Source organism: Delphinapterus leucas, unplaced genomic scaffold, assembly GCF_059928025.1.
Source record: "Delphinapterus leucas isolate spDelLeu-1000000601 "Yukka" unplaced genomic scaffold, BTC_Dleu_Yukka2 spDelLeu_asBTCV2_sq25, whole genome shotgun sequence".
Classification (NCBI taxonomy): Eukaryota; Metazoa; Chordata; class Mammalia; order Artiodactyla; family Monodontidae; genus Delphinapterus; species Delphinapterus leucas.
Genome location: NW_028322234.1, coordinates 8482676 through 8497028, shown reverse-complemented (window position 1 = coordinate 8497028; position 14353 = coordinate 8482676). Strand labels below are relative to the sequence as shown.

The 14353-nt window shown below is 46.2% G+C and overlaps 1 protein-coding gene across 1 annotated transcript in view; it reads left to right on the top strand.

Annotated features, from left to right (window-relative positions):
• The first annotated feature begins 4957 nt into the window (after positions 1-4957).
• PBX4 (PBX homeobox 4) overlaps positions 4958-14353 on the top strand; it is a 31774-nt gene continuing 22378 nt past the window's right edge. Inside the window, exon 1 of the mRNA XM_089905343.1 lies at positions 4958-6141. The gene's annotated coding sequence lies outside the window, so the exon portion shown is untranslated. The remainder of the gene's footprint in view (positions 6142-14353) is intronic.

Sequence of the window (14353 nt, the reverse complement as noted above, 5' to 3'; positions counted from 1 at the left end):
TCATCGCCCTTAAGGAGGTTCTGTAGATACCAGTGAACTTGGTGCCTGGCAGTCTGTGTTCTTAGACTGCTTGCAGGTTTTAGCTCTGCTCCTGGGTTAACATGCTTAGCTTGGCTTTGTCTAGTGCCAAAGGAAAGTCTTGCTGTCCTTGGTGTGCTTTTCCTAAGAGTTGGATTTTATTTTATTTTATTTTACTTTACTTTTTGCTGCATTGGGTCTTCATTACTGCATGCGGGCTTTCTCTAGTTGCATTGAGCAGGGACTACTCTTCATTGCGGTGCGCGGTCTTCTCATTGCAGTGGCTTCTCTTGCGGAGCACAGGCTTTAGGCACGTGGGCTTCAGTAGTTGTGGCACGCGGGCTCAGCAGTTGTGGCTCACAGGCTTAGTTGCTCCACAGCATGTGGGATCTTCCCAGACCAGGGATCGAACCCATCTCCCCTGCATTGGCAGGCAGATTCTTAACCACTGCGCCACCAGGGAAGTCCCGATTTTGTTGGTTTTAAAACAATTTCCTGAAGCTATCTAGGATCACAGCAAAATCCCTTGTTTTTTTGCTATACACGGGCCTCTCACTCTTGTGGCCTCTCCCATTGTGGAGCACAGGCTCCGGACACGCAGACTCAGCGGCCATGGCTCATGGGCCCAGCTGCTCCGCAGCATGTGGGATCTTCCCAGACCAGGGCACGAACCCGTGTCCCGTACATCGGCAGGCGGACTCTCAACCACTGTGCCACCAGGGAAGCCCAAAATCCCTTTTGATTGTCTCTCTTGTCATGATGCACTATTAAACCCCTTAATATTTTCCCTTCATTCCTAGAGTGGATGAGTGCCCCGTGTGGGCTCGGCCCTAGAACCGAGACCAAAAAGAGGGGACCCCAGCCGAGCCCTGTGTGCCTCTGGCTTCTGCTCCCTTCTTTGGCTGTGGAACCTAGCAGTTCTCACCCTAGTTTTTGATTCTCCACTTGCCCCACTTAAGTCTAGAGACGTCAGAGCTCTGCTTTCAAACTCTTCGTTTCTACTCTGCTAGTGTCACATCTCTAGCCTCTACCTTTCCTTCAGTTCAGTTCAACAAATCTTTGCTCAGTTAGTGTGCCAAGTATGGTGCTGGCCTGGAATTTCTGAAATGAGTAAGTTGAGGCCTTCATCATGCCCGGGCCAGGCGTGGTAAATGCTTTAAACGGAAGAAAGGAGGGAGTAAGAAATCCAGGCTAGGACAGGCCAACCCATTAGAGTCTTGGACTAGACAGAGGAGTAGGACTTCCCCAAGTCCGGAGGAGGGAGAAGGTCAGCAGGACTCTGGTGAAGAGCCTCGAATGTCTTGCTAAGTGGTTTGAGTTTTTTGGAGCAGGCAGTGAGAAGCCATTTCACCTTTTGCTCAGGAGAGAGATTTTCATCTCTCTGTGGTTTTGAGTAAGAAATTTAACAATAGTGTTGATTGTGACCAATCCATGGGCAAATTAGGAAATAAGGACATCATAATGAGATTTTCACAGACTTAAATTTATTCCATTTAAAGGTTGCATTTCATTCAAGTCCTGCAGAGTTTTTCTTGTGTTGTATTAAATAATTATCCTCGTTTCCTGTTGCCAAAACTGCCTCCTGATCCAAGGCTTCCTTTTGCTAAAATAACTGTAATAATTTCTATGGTTGAATTTGGGTATCAGTACGTATTCTCAACCCCCATTTACTTAGCTGTTTTTGTTTCATTGTTTGTAGGTTTGCTTTTAGAATGACTCTACAGATGACTGATGGTACCCACAACAGTTTGATTCTCCCCAGTTTTACTTTTACAAAGAAGCTTATTTTAAAATGCCAGGGCATCTGTCTCCTGGGCTGCATTCCTTTCTGGAGCTTGGCATCCTCTGTGAATTTCTAGGTTTTCCATCAAGATTTGATTTCCTCAGGGTTGGAAACATGGCTTCTAATTTTTTTTCTTTTCCTAGGTCTGTCTCCAGGAGGTGACTGGATTTGTCAGCTAAAACAATCCTTCTAGAAATGAGAATAATTAAGGGGATTTGATTTCATCTTTTGTTGAGGTATTAGAATCATTGTAGCTCTCAGGGAAGCTTTTTCAAAAGTATCTTATTCTAAAGGATAAGATCTCTGAATATATCTCTAAATCAAATTCCTCAGTAATTTAAAATGATACCTTGCTCAGGAAATAAGTCAGATAGAAAAAGACAAATAGTGTATGTTTTCACTGATACGTGAAATCTAAAAAATGAAACAAGCAAACAAACAGAAAAGAAATCTCTCACAGATACAGAGAACAAACTAGTGGTTGCCAGAGGGAGAGGGCTGGGGGAGAGGCTAAATAGGTGAAGGGGCTTAAAAGGTACAAACTACTAGGTAAAAAATAAATAAGTTACAAGGATGTAATGTACAGCACAGGGAATATAGTCAATATTTTATAATAACTTTGTTTGGAGTATAAGCTATACAAATATTGAATTACTATGGTGTACACCTGAAACTAATGTAACGTAAGTCAACTATACTTCAGTAAAAAATAAGTAAATAAATAAATACCTCCAAAATAAATAAATATAATAAAATAATACCTTGTTCAGGGAAGCAGATTTTTCCATAATTTGGAAAAGTAAATTACAGCTAAAATTAGAAGCTACAGTACACTGTTGGTAGAAGCCAGGATGTGACTTACGTTCTATTCATTCCCACATTCCTTTCTCCTTATACAGTGACCGGTATATACTAGTGCCTCAATAAATGTTTGTCCTATAAATATTGAATAAGTGGGGTTGGAGGATGATAAAGCTGTATGCTTTCATTTTCTGGCATGATTCTATGTGACTCTCAATAGTTTTGTTACAGATTGGTTTTGTTTAGCATTGGTTTTGAAAGGATATTCGCAGATTTGTTTTTTAATTTAGATTATCCTCGGAAGTTTCTTTTATTTATTTAAAAGATTTATGATTTCTCATTCATTGGAATTTTGCTTCTTCATAAACATTAACATTTTGTTTTGTTTTAATGCAGATACTTGGTTGCATAGAACATGTCATGTACTTGCCAAAGGTGCGAGCACAGACCTTCTTTTTCTCCCCACAGTCCCCATTCACTGCCTTACAATCTGTTCAGTTATCTCAGCTATCTGTCACTATGTAACAAATTACCACAAACCTAACAGCTTAAAACAGTTAAAACTGATCTCAGTTTCCACAGGCAGGAATCTGGGCACAGCTGAGCTGGGTCCTCTGCTCAGGGTCTCACAAGGCTTCGGTCAAGGTGTTGGCTGATCTGTGTTCCTATCTGAAGCTCAGGATCATCTTCCAGTCTCGTAGGGTTGTTGGCAGAACCGTTGCTTGCAGTTGCAGGACTGAAGTTCTTGTTTTCTTGCTGGCTGTCAGCTGGGGGGTCTGCTCTCAGCTTCAATAGGCTGCCTGCGGTTCCCCATTACTGACCCTCTCACAACATGGCAGCTGGCCTCAAGGGCAGCAGGTGACGTTCCCCAGTCCACTAAGGTGGAGTCATAATGTAACATAACCACAGGCGAGACTATATACCATCACTTTTGCTGCTTTGCAAGTCACAGATTCTGCCCAATCTCAAGGAGACAGGATTATACTCAGTGGGGGTCACCTTAGGATGTGTCTGTCACAGAAATTAGTTCATCCCCTTTGATGAATGATGTAGTCTGTCCTACTTTATGTAATCACTGATGGTTTGCTGTCAGCCGCTTGATCACCTCTAGGCCAAGAACATGCTTAAAGGTTAGACATTTGTTTACTTTTCATAATAAACCACAAAAACATTCTGTGAAGTTACTTTGTGTTCATTCAAAGGTGCTTTATACTGTATCTAAAGTAAGATGTTTTATAGGCAGGAAACTGACCTGGGAATAATCATTCCTAGAATCCCTTTAAGAAGCAGAGCAGCCGACTTCATTCTCTTTCCTTGTATTCTTTTTTAAATTTATTTCTTTATTTATTATTTATTTTGGGTTGCATTGGGTCTTTGTTGCTGCGCATGGGCTTTCTCTAGTTGCGGTGAGTGGGTGGCTACTCTTTGTTGCAGTGCACAGGCTTCTCAGTGCCGTGGCTTCTCTTGCTGAGGAGCACGGGCTCTAGGCACGCGGGCTTCAGTAGTTGTGGCACACAGGCTCAGTAGTTGTGGCTTACAGGTTTAGTTGCTCCGCAGCATGTGGGATCTTCCTGGACCAGGACTCGAACCCGTGACCCCTGCATTGGCAGGTGGATTCTTAACCACTGTGCCACCAGGGAAGTGGGGCAGGGGTGTGGGGGTGTGGGGGGGGTGTGTAGGCATGTTGACTGGTGCTGAGAGTTAGATAAAAGAGGTATTGGGAGTGTGGCCTTTGGATTTGAGTTTGCATATGAAAGGCACACTCTCAGGCAAGTTGTTTGCTATATCTGGATTTAGTTAGCCCTGGGAAGGGCAGTCTCTCCCTGCCCCAGGATGTCAAAGCATCATAAAAGATATAAAATTTTAAACATGATTAATACACACCCTTTCTTTTAGCACTTGCTACATTTCTTTACTTTCTTTCGGGATCAAGTGTCAAAGAGTTTGTGGTTGCTACTTCCACTTCCTCTCCCACCTCCACCCACCTTCTCCCAACCTTCTCACTCTGCTGAGTCACCAGTGACCTCCATGTTGCTAAATCCAAGGTCTCTTCTCCCACTTCACCTCTCAGAAGCATTTCTCACAGATTACTCTTCTCTCTTTGAAACTGTTTTTGGTCCCTCCCCACTGGCAGTTTGGGTCCCAGTCTCTTCTGCAGGATTTTATCATCTGCTTGACCTCTACAAGTACAGATGCCTAAGCCTGGGGCCTGGGCCGCTCTCTGTCTACATTGTCCTATAGTGATTCCCTCAAGTCTTGTGGCTTAAAGTGCCATCTCTATGCCCAGGACTCCATCTTTATATTGTTTATCTCCAGCCTTGAGTCCATGTCCATGTGCCAGCTGCCTACCTGATACCTCCTCTTGGATAGCTCATAGGGATCTCAGGTGAAACCTGATCAAAGTACAACCCTCCTTTCCAGACCCTCCTCCCCCAAACCTGCTGCCCTCCAGTCTCCCCTGTTGAAGTTGATGATATTTCCATCCATGCAGTTGCTCAGACCTAAAGCTAGTAGTTATCCTAGAACCTCCTCTTTCCCTAAAACCCTACACCGGTTTATCAGGAGGTCCTGTTGATTCTGTTCCCCAAACCAAAGATCTATCTACTTTTTATGTCTACTACCATAACTCTAAGCCAACAGCATTTCTGGACTATTCCAGCTGTAATAGCCTCCAGATTGGTATCCTTGGCTCCATATTTGCCTTCCAGCCCAGTCTCCAGAGAGCAGCCACAGTGATCTTTTTAAAATGCAGTCTGGGCTGAGAGGCCCACAGGAGCGGTGGAGACGCCGCCTGATGGCATTGAAACGAATGGGAATTGTAAGCTACTATGAGAAAATCCGTACCTTTGCTGTAGCAATAGTAGGTGTTGGTGGAGTTGGCAGTGTGACTGCTGAAATGCTGACAAGATGTGGCATTGGTAAGTTGCTACTCTTTGACTATGACAAGGTGGAGCTGGCCAATATGAATAGACTTTTCTTCCAACCTCATCAAGCAGGATTAAGTAAAGTTCAAGCAGCAGAACATACTTTGAGGAACATTAATCCTGATGTTCTTTTTGAAGTACACAACTACAATATAACCACAGTAGAAAACTTTCAACGTTTCATGAATAGAATAAGCAATGGTGGATTAGAAGAAGGAAAACCTGTTGACCCAGTTCTTAGCTGTGTGGACAATTTTGAAACTCGATCATTTGAAATGCTATGGTTCTGTCCTTTCATAAGAGGGTTTTTCAACAGACCTGGCAGACTCAGTAGAGGATCATTACTCTCATGCACAGAATGACTCTTCTCTTTCTCACCTGCTCCTCTGTCACCTCTCTTTCAGAAAGCATGCTCTGAATTGTCATCAGATGAAGCCTGCTCTCTTCAGTGTGCTCTGTGAGATCAAGGAAAAGGCAGGTAGGCCGCTGAGAAGACACTTCTTGTGTGGCACCAGGACCACAACAACCTCGCACCTCTGGTCCTGGCTCAGCCCTAACGTGCGTCGTGGGCCATCTTGCTCGTCACATCCCTCTCTGGCAGCGATGGTTCAGCTGGTACGTTTCTGCTTTGTCAGAGCCCTGCTTTCCGGTGTATCACACTCATTTATTTTGCAGTTTGTAACTAGAGAAATACTGTTGCCAGTGAGTAATGAGCAGCTGCACTCTAGGTGCAAGACCTCAGAGGCATTGTGGCATTCAGTTGTTGTACAAAAGGACCTGAGATGACAGAATTAGGAAAGTAGAATCATAATCAAAATCTAGCCTGCGCTCTAGAGCCCGTGAGCCACAACTACTGAAGCCCTCGCGCCTAGAGCCCGTGCTCCACAGCAAGAGAAGCCACTGCAATGAGAAGCCCGTGCACCGTAATGAAGAGTAGCCCCCACTCACCGCAACTAGAGAAAGCCCACGTGCAGCAACAAAGACCCAACGCGGCCAAAAATTATTCAATTAATTAATTAATTTTTTAAAAAGAAGGAAGAAAAATTAGTACAGAGAGTATACCCTTCTCCCAGCTTCTTCTAATGGCAACACCTTCAGAACCACAGTGCAGTGATTAAACCAGGAAATTGATGTTGGTACAATGCTCTGTAACTGAGCAACAGGTCCCATTTGAATTTCCCCAGGTTGTGTCCTAAATGCCCTTTTTCTGGTCCAGGATCCCACACTGCATTTAGTCATCGTGTCTCCTTAGTCACCACCAATCTGTGAAGTTTCCTCCATTGTTCCTCATCATCCATGGCTTTCATACTTTTGCTGAGACCTGCTCAGTTATTTTATAGAGTCCCTCAGTGTGGTTCGTCCGTTGTTTCTTCATAATTAGACTGAGGTTGTGCATCTGTGGCAGGAATCGCACAGAAGCAACGTTGTGTCCTTCTCAGTGCATTGTGTCGGAGGTATGTGCTGTCAGTAAGTCCTATCACTAATAGGGCCACTGACCTTGATCACTTGGTCAAGGTTAATAGCAATTTGAAGATGGTTTACAAGAGAAGCCACAAATATGGTGAAGACATCATTTAAACCAAAATCATCAGAGAAGGGTTGTCACTTGATTTCTTAGAGTGAGTTGGTGTCTCTCTTTTTGTTTTTGGCTGCATTGGGTCTTTGTTGCTGTGGCGGGCTTTCTCTAGTTGCAGCGAGCGGGGGGCTACTCTTCATTGCAGTGTGCGGGCTTCTCATTGCGGTGGCTTCTCTTGTTGTGGAGCACGGGCTCTAGGTGCAAGGGCTTCAGTAGTTGTGGCACGTGGGCTCAGTAGTTGTGGCTCACGGGCTCTAGAGCGCAGGCTCAGTAGTTGTGGCTCACGGGCTTACTTGCCCCGCGGCATGTGGGATCTTCCCGGACCAGGGCTCAAACCCGTGTTCCCTGCATTGACAGGCGGATTCTTAACCACTGCTCCACCAGGGAAGTCCAGAGTGAGTTGGTCTCTTGAGATCAATTATTTGAATGTTGTGTGTCACTTTGGAGCATAGCACTTGAGTTATGCTGGGGCTTGTGGAAAGCACGTATGTGGTACAAAAGTATGTTTCTTTCTGAACACGGTTTTGGTGCAAGATTGACGTGTACTTGACATGGACGGTGGCAGAGAGCAGTGAAAGGGTCTGAATTCCACTTTACCTCTGGCTCCATGACCCTAGCATGTGACTGAAACTTACTCTGTCCCCAGTCCTTCTCTGTGACTTGGGGACAGTGACAACACTTAGCCCACGGTTATTGAAGACTGTGTGAGTTCTTACATATAAGGCTATGGGTGTGGTGCCAGCCTCCAGTAGTTATCTGGTGACTGAAAGAGAAATTCAATTTTAAACCTACATTCGTTTCACCCAAATGCTGTAATGATGTGATATTTCCCCACACACACAGTTGGAACATTTTTTATTGTGATAAAACATACATAACATAAAATTTACCACTTTACCATTTTTAAGTGTACAGTTCAGTGGCATTAAGTACATTTACATCATTGTGCAACCGTCACCACCATCCATCTCCAGAACTTTTTCATCTTCCTAAACTGAACACTAACTCCCCATTAAACACTAACTCCCCATTCCCCACTCCCCTGGCCTCTGGTAACCACCATCCTACTTTCTGTCTTTATGAATTTGACTGCTCTAAGTACCTCATATAAGTGGAATTATACAATATTTGTCCATTTGTGACTGGCTTATTTCACTTAATATAATGTTTTCAAGGTTCACCCATGTTGTAGCATGTGTCAGAATTTGCTTCTTTTTTATGGCTGAATAATATTCCATCATATAGATGGACCACATTTTGTTTATCCGTTCATTGTGGGACATTTGGTTGTTTCCACCTTTTGGCTATTGTGAATAATGATGCTAATATCTGCGCAAATATCTGTTTGAGGCCTTGCTTTCAGTTGTTTGGGGTATATACGCAAGAGTGGAATTGCTGGATCACATGGTAATTGTATATTTAAGAACTGCCAGACTGTTTTCCACTGCAGCTGCACCACTTTACATTCTAACCAGCAGTGCACAAGGGTTCCAATTTCTCCACATCTTCTTCAACACTTGTTATTTTCTGCATTTGTTTTGTTTTGTTTTTATAATAGCCATCCTAGTGGGTGCAAAGTGGTATCCCATTGTAGTGGACATGATATCCTTTTACACTTGTTTGTATTTGAAAGACTCTGTTTGATGACAGCAGATTTTGGGAATCATATTATTTCAAAGGAATATCTCATTGTGGATCTTCATGGTGTCACTCCTTAACCCAGGTAGAAGTCAACATTTTATCTGTTATCTTTCCCACCACTTTCCTTTTTCATAAGAGCCAGCATGTGGTATATTTCTGTGCTAATTCTTTTACCCTCTATGCACTCTGTAACCCAAAAGCTTATATCCCATTTGGTTTACAAAGCCACTGTAGTTTGAGTGGTCTATGTTTGTTCTCATAGGTTTGTTTGTGTGTGTTTAACTTTTTATTTTGAAACAATCACAGATTCACATAAATGTTCCAAGAACACGCAAATACATTTTCTCCCCGAACTATTAGAGAGTAAGTTGCTGCCACGATGCCCCGTGACCCCTGCACACTTGAGTGCGTTTCCAACAAACAGGGACAGTCTCCTTTTTACCCACAGGACAACTGTCACGGTCAGGAAGGGAACACTGATACCCCACCCACCATGGAATCCGCAGATCTCATTCAGGCTCTGCCAGTTGTCCCAATAAAATCCTTTATAGAAAAGGACAAAAAGGTCAAAATCTTGTTGCGTTTAGTTATCACATCTCTTCGGTCTTGTTTCATCTGTGACAAGCCCCTGTCTTTCCTTGACTTTCATGACCTTGACCATCTGGAAGATCACAGGCAAGTCCCTCCATCTGGGTTTATCTGGTGTTTCCTCATGATTAGATTTCTGCTACACATCCTCAAAATGAAGCAACGCCTCTTCTCACACAGAGGCTGCTCAGTGGTGCCCACATTTGCTCTGTCCCCTATTGATGACTTGAACTTTGATCACTCAAGTGAGATAGTGTCTGCCAGACTTCTCCTTTTTAAAGTTGCTCCTTTTCCCTTTGTAATAAGTATTCTGTAGGAGGTACTCTGAGACTATCCCTCATTCAATTTCCCTTTTATTCATTTTCGTATTTTGTGTCAGTATAGATTCATGGAATGCATGGAGTCTTATTTTACCACAGTTACTATTATCACTCATTTCGACGCTCAAATTGTCCCAGCGTTGGCTAGTGTGAGACCCTTGAAGCTGGCTCATGTCCTTCTGACATGTCTCCATCAGCCTTTGAGCATTCCCTTCCTTGCTGCCATAACATGTTCCAGGCTCGTATTCTCCCCTCTCCTGCCGGGCCGGAATCAGCCATTTCTCCAGGAGCCCTGGCTCCATTTAGAGTAGTTCTTGGTCCTGGGTATGCTTGTTACTGTTGAGGTGGTACTGCTCTGGTCACTCTCAGGGCACAGAGCTCAGGAGTATTTGCGGGCGGTGCATATATATGTGTACACACACTCATTCATGTCTATTTTTACTGTATCTGCATATGTTGAAAGCCATGAGCTCATTTCAGTATCTTTTTTTTGTTTCTTTGTTTTGGCTGCATCGGGCAGCTTGTGGGATCTTAGTTCCCCGACCAGTGATCGAACCCGGGCGCCGGCAGCGAAAGGGCTGAGTCCTAACCACTGGACTGCCAGGGAATTCCCTCATTTCAGTGTCTTTAATTCTGGTTCAGCACCACTGGGTTCATTCTATTTTTCTCTCTCTCTAGATTGGTAAAGGAGATTGTCTCTCTCCTTTCTCTGACAATAAGAACCCTGCTCCCATCATCCTCAGTACTTTTACTTATTTAATCAGTCGTTCCCTCCCCCACTCACGTGCATCCCTTTTCACCACCTCAGCCCCTGAGCCGGGTCCCCCACCAGCTCCCACTGGCTGCCCTCCTCACTTCCCTTAGGCTCCAACGCCCAGAGCCAGGTCACCCTCTGCGGACGACCCCTTGCCCTGTAGGTCCCACGCTAAGCTCCTGCTCAGGTGCCTCTCACAGGTGTTTGAATGTCTAATGGCCCGTCTTGTCTGTTCCTTATTTAAATTATGGGGAGCAGATATTATGACTTCTAGTAAACAAGGTTGGGCTTTTTGGGGGTTTAAGCAAGTTTGCCCTTAACCCCTCGCAGCACTCCCTTCAGTGCCCTGTGTGAACCAGATAAGCAGCATTCCTACAACTGAACGAGCACAACCCGCGAGTCCTGTGAGCTGGAAGAAACTGCCCACGGGGGACACGCCAGTGTGTGTCCATCCCCTGGAGACATTGGCTACAGTCACATGCTCCTCAGGACAGTTGAATTGTATGATGTTGATCACCGTCATAAAAATCTTCCCGTGTTGGTGCCTCTCTCTGAGGTGTGCTGTCCCCCTGCCAGCTCCCACCTGCCGCCAGGGGGAAAGAAACAGCCCTTGGGGGTTGGGGCGGGTGGTCCCCACTGCCCTCAGCAGTTGGCTCTGTCATCAGAGCTCCTTGGGTGTGTGGGCCCTTGAGGTTTTTATCGACAACTTAGCTATGCAAAGTAAGGAATTTAGTAGTAATGAAAAGCAGTTTTTCAAAGTAGTTTAGTCAGCTGTTGTCTCAGGAAGCTGTAGTTCTTGACGACCTTTTCCCCATTAGTGAGATGATGCTGGGACTGTTGGGGAAACTGCTTCTTGAGAGCTGTGGGTGTGCGCTGTCTGGGCACTTCTCCTTTTGCTTCATCTGATTCTGTATCTCCATATGTGAACACAGCTGTCAGTCAGCTTCAAACTCAGCAGTTTCAGGAGAAAATGACAGGCTTGAGACCTACTGCCATCAGGACAGGCTGAGGTGTCCGTTTTAGCCCACGCCGCTGCCCTGTCCCATCCTCCCAGGTGGCAAGGGCTACACTCAGGGCTTCTGACTCCACCCAGGCTGAATCCCAAGGCGGCTGTAGGGCTCAGAGCGTAGGCCATGCATCAGATCTAGGCATTTCTTTAGAAAATCATGCTTCCTTTCCACTGATTGGCTCAAACATCGGGGTGCCTGGTACACTTGGCTGCATGGCAGCACGGGGATGGGGCAGCACCACTCAGCCTTGAAAAGCACTAGCCATCACAATTGCCGAGAGCTGCCTAAATGTCAAGTTCAGTGTGGCCAGGTGTCTTTTCATATCAGTAGGAAGTGCAGTCATGGCAGCACTGTGTTTCCAGCACATGGGCCGCAGGCCTTACAGTCTCCAGGATGGACCACGAGGAAAGTAAATGAGATCTCAGTGCTGCCTCAGCTTCCCCCAACCCCATGACCAGGAATGACCAAGTCTTGGGCCAAAGAAAACTATTCAGGGTCATGATCCTGCACCAGCTTCCCATGGGCCTCTGCCCGATGAGCGGTCCTGCAGGCTGAGCCTCCTGGGGTGCCCACACTGGGAGATGACACGTTGGCTTCTTGATTTAACCCACGTTTCTCACATTTCCCTCTAGCTAATGTCTGCGACAGGCCTTTAGGGTAAACACTAAACCTGCACAGAGTGTTTAAAAGCCCAGTAGGTATTGATGGAGCGTGGGCCACAGCCAGAGAGCTCCGCGAGTCCTGGCATCATTACCCCAAACTTCCAGTGGCCCGGGACAGTTACTTCACTCCTGTTTTACAGATGAGCAGAGTGAAGCTCCGGAGAGAGGGTTGCACCCCAGTAACCCACAGCCAGGCTGCGTGCTGCCCCTCCACACCCTTTTGTGGCTCAGGGAGGGAACTCTGCACCCACAGGCCCTGCAGGGAGGGAACTCTGCACCCACAGGCCCCGGGCACTGTCTGTGCATCTGCTGCTCTCACTGCACCCATGATGGCTCCTAGCCTCTGCAATCTGTCTCCAATGGTGAGTGCAGGGTCTAGGACGAGCCGTGTCCTAGGACTGCCCTGGTACCTGACACACAGTGTACACACCTTATATTTTTGTTGAATGAAGAACTGTTTCTGGTGACTGATACCTATTAAGTGAAATCCTTTATCCTGTACAGCTTACGGGGTTCAGGAAGACTGAGTGTCTGGGGCCTGACTTAGAACCCAAGGCTTATCATTCGTATCATCTTGAAAAGAAAGCCATCCTCCACGTAAACCATGTTGTCAAATGTTCCTGGAAGCACTACCCCACGAGTTCCAGGAATTGCCTTCCGATGCCTCCTCCGGCCTGTGGGAAGGACACGGGTGCACCTTCCAGGGTCGATACGCAGGCCCTCCACCTGTGCTCTCCTCTGTGTGGTGTCTGGGTGGTCCTGCCTGCCGCAGTCTCTGAAGACCAAGGATACCCTAGGAGTACACCCCCCTCCCGAATCCTTCCCTTGAAACAGCCATCCTTCTTGGTATCTGGAGAAGCTGTCCTGAGGAGAACAAATAAACCCTTTTTAGAGAGCTTTGAATTTAGCTGGGAGGACCCAATACTGGCCCAGTCCCTTTCCTGAAACCCTTGGGGCTGGGTGCATTACAGAACTCAGAATTGTTTAGGTTTTACATATGTGGTGTTGACAAGAACTGAGGCAGAGCCTTGCGTTCAGTGACTTAGCCTCAGAACAGGAACGGTCGCACACACTGGTGTGGGTCAGGCTTTGCCTCCAAATTCGCTTGAATGCCAACTTGCGTAAAGACCTTTGGATCTTGGATTGCAGATGGGCAGCCCGTTGAAGAGCTGCCAAGCGTCCTGGGAAGTTCACACCGAGGGACCTGCTCCGTCTTCTCCAAGCCGTGACTGTCCCCTTTGCTGGCCTCAAGTACGCATCTGTCTCTCACTTTGGTCAGTCCTGGGTTCACTTTGTTTCTGAGGAGCGAGAAGTCCCAGCCCCACCAGCCTTGCTCTCGGGCCAAGGAGCACGGGCAGCTGCCGTGGGGGAAGTGGATGTAATAACTCTCACACAAAGGACCGCCCTCCTATTTCCTCACCACTGTTCCTGGGCCTGGCTGGGAGCTCTCAGGCATAAGTAATCCAGCGTTTTTTTTTTACCTCCGTTTCCCTTCCTCCTCTGCCACTCAGGTCTGTTGCAGTTGCAACATCTTGATCAGTAGCGTCAGCTTTCTGGTTGGGTCTGTCCAACGACTACCCTTCGGGCCAATGTGTGACTTCTTCCAGAATTCAGATCCCTTTTGTGTTTGGCTGGCCCTGGGGCTGAGACCCCTGTGCGGTATTTCGCTGTGGCCACGCAGGCGGCGGATCTCCTAGAGCTGGAGGGTTATTTTTCAGGTTGCTTGGAGTGTCCTTTCTCGGCTCCACAGGCTCCAGGTGACTCATGAATCAAGCCTCCGATTCTGATCAGCCTACATAGCTCCTCTGCCGCTATTGACTGTGGCCCATCCCACAGGGGTGATTTGCATTTGAATTAATTAAAATCAAGTATAATTAAATAAGGCATTCTTCAGCCACACTAGCCACATCTCAAGTAATCAGTAGCCACATGTAGCTAGTGGCTCCCATATTAGTGCAGATCTAGAACATTCCATCATTGGGAAAGTTCTATTGGACAGACAGGTGGATTAGTATAGACAAATAGAAAATCAAGGATTATGAAAAAAATCTAATGTCCATGATGATGACTAGAGAAACAAGATGTGGTCCATCTGTACAACGGCCTGTTGTTCAGCCATAAAAAGGAATGAAGTTTTCTGACACAAACTGCAACATGGATGAACCTTAAAAACTTTATGCTAGGGCTTCCCTGGTGGTGCAGTGGTTAAGAATCCGCCTGCCAATGCAGAGGACGCGGGTCCGAGCCCTGGTCCGGGAAGATCCCACCTGCTGCGG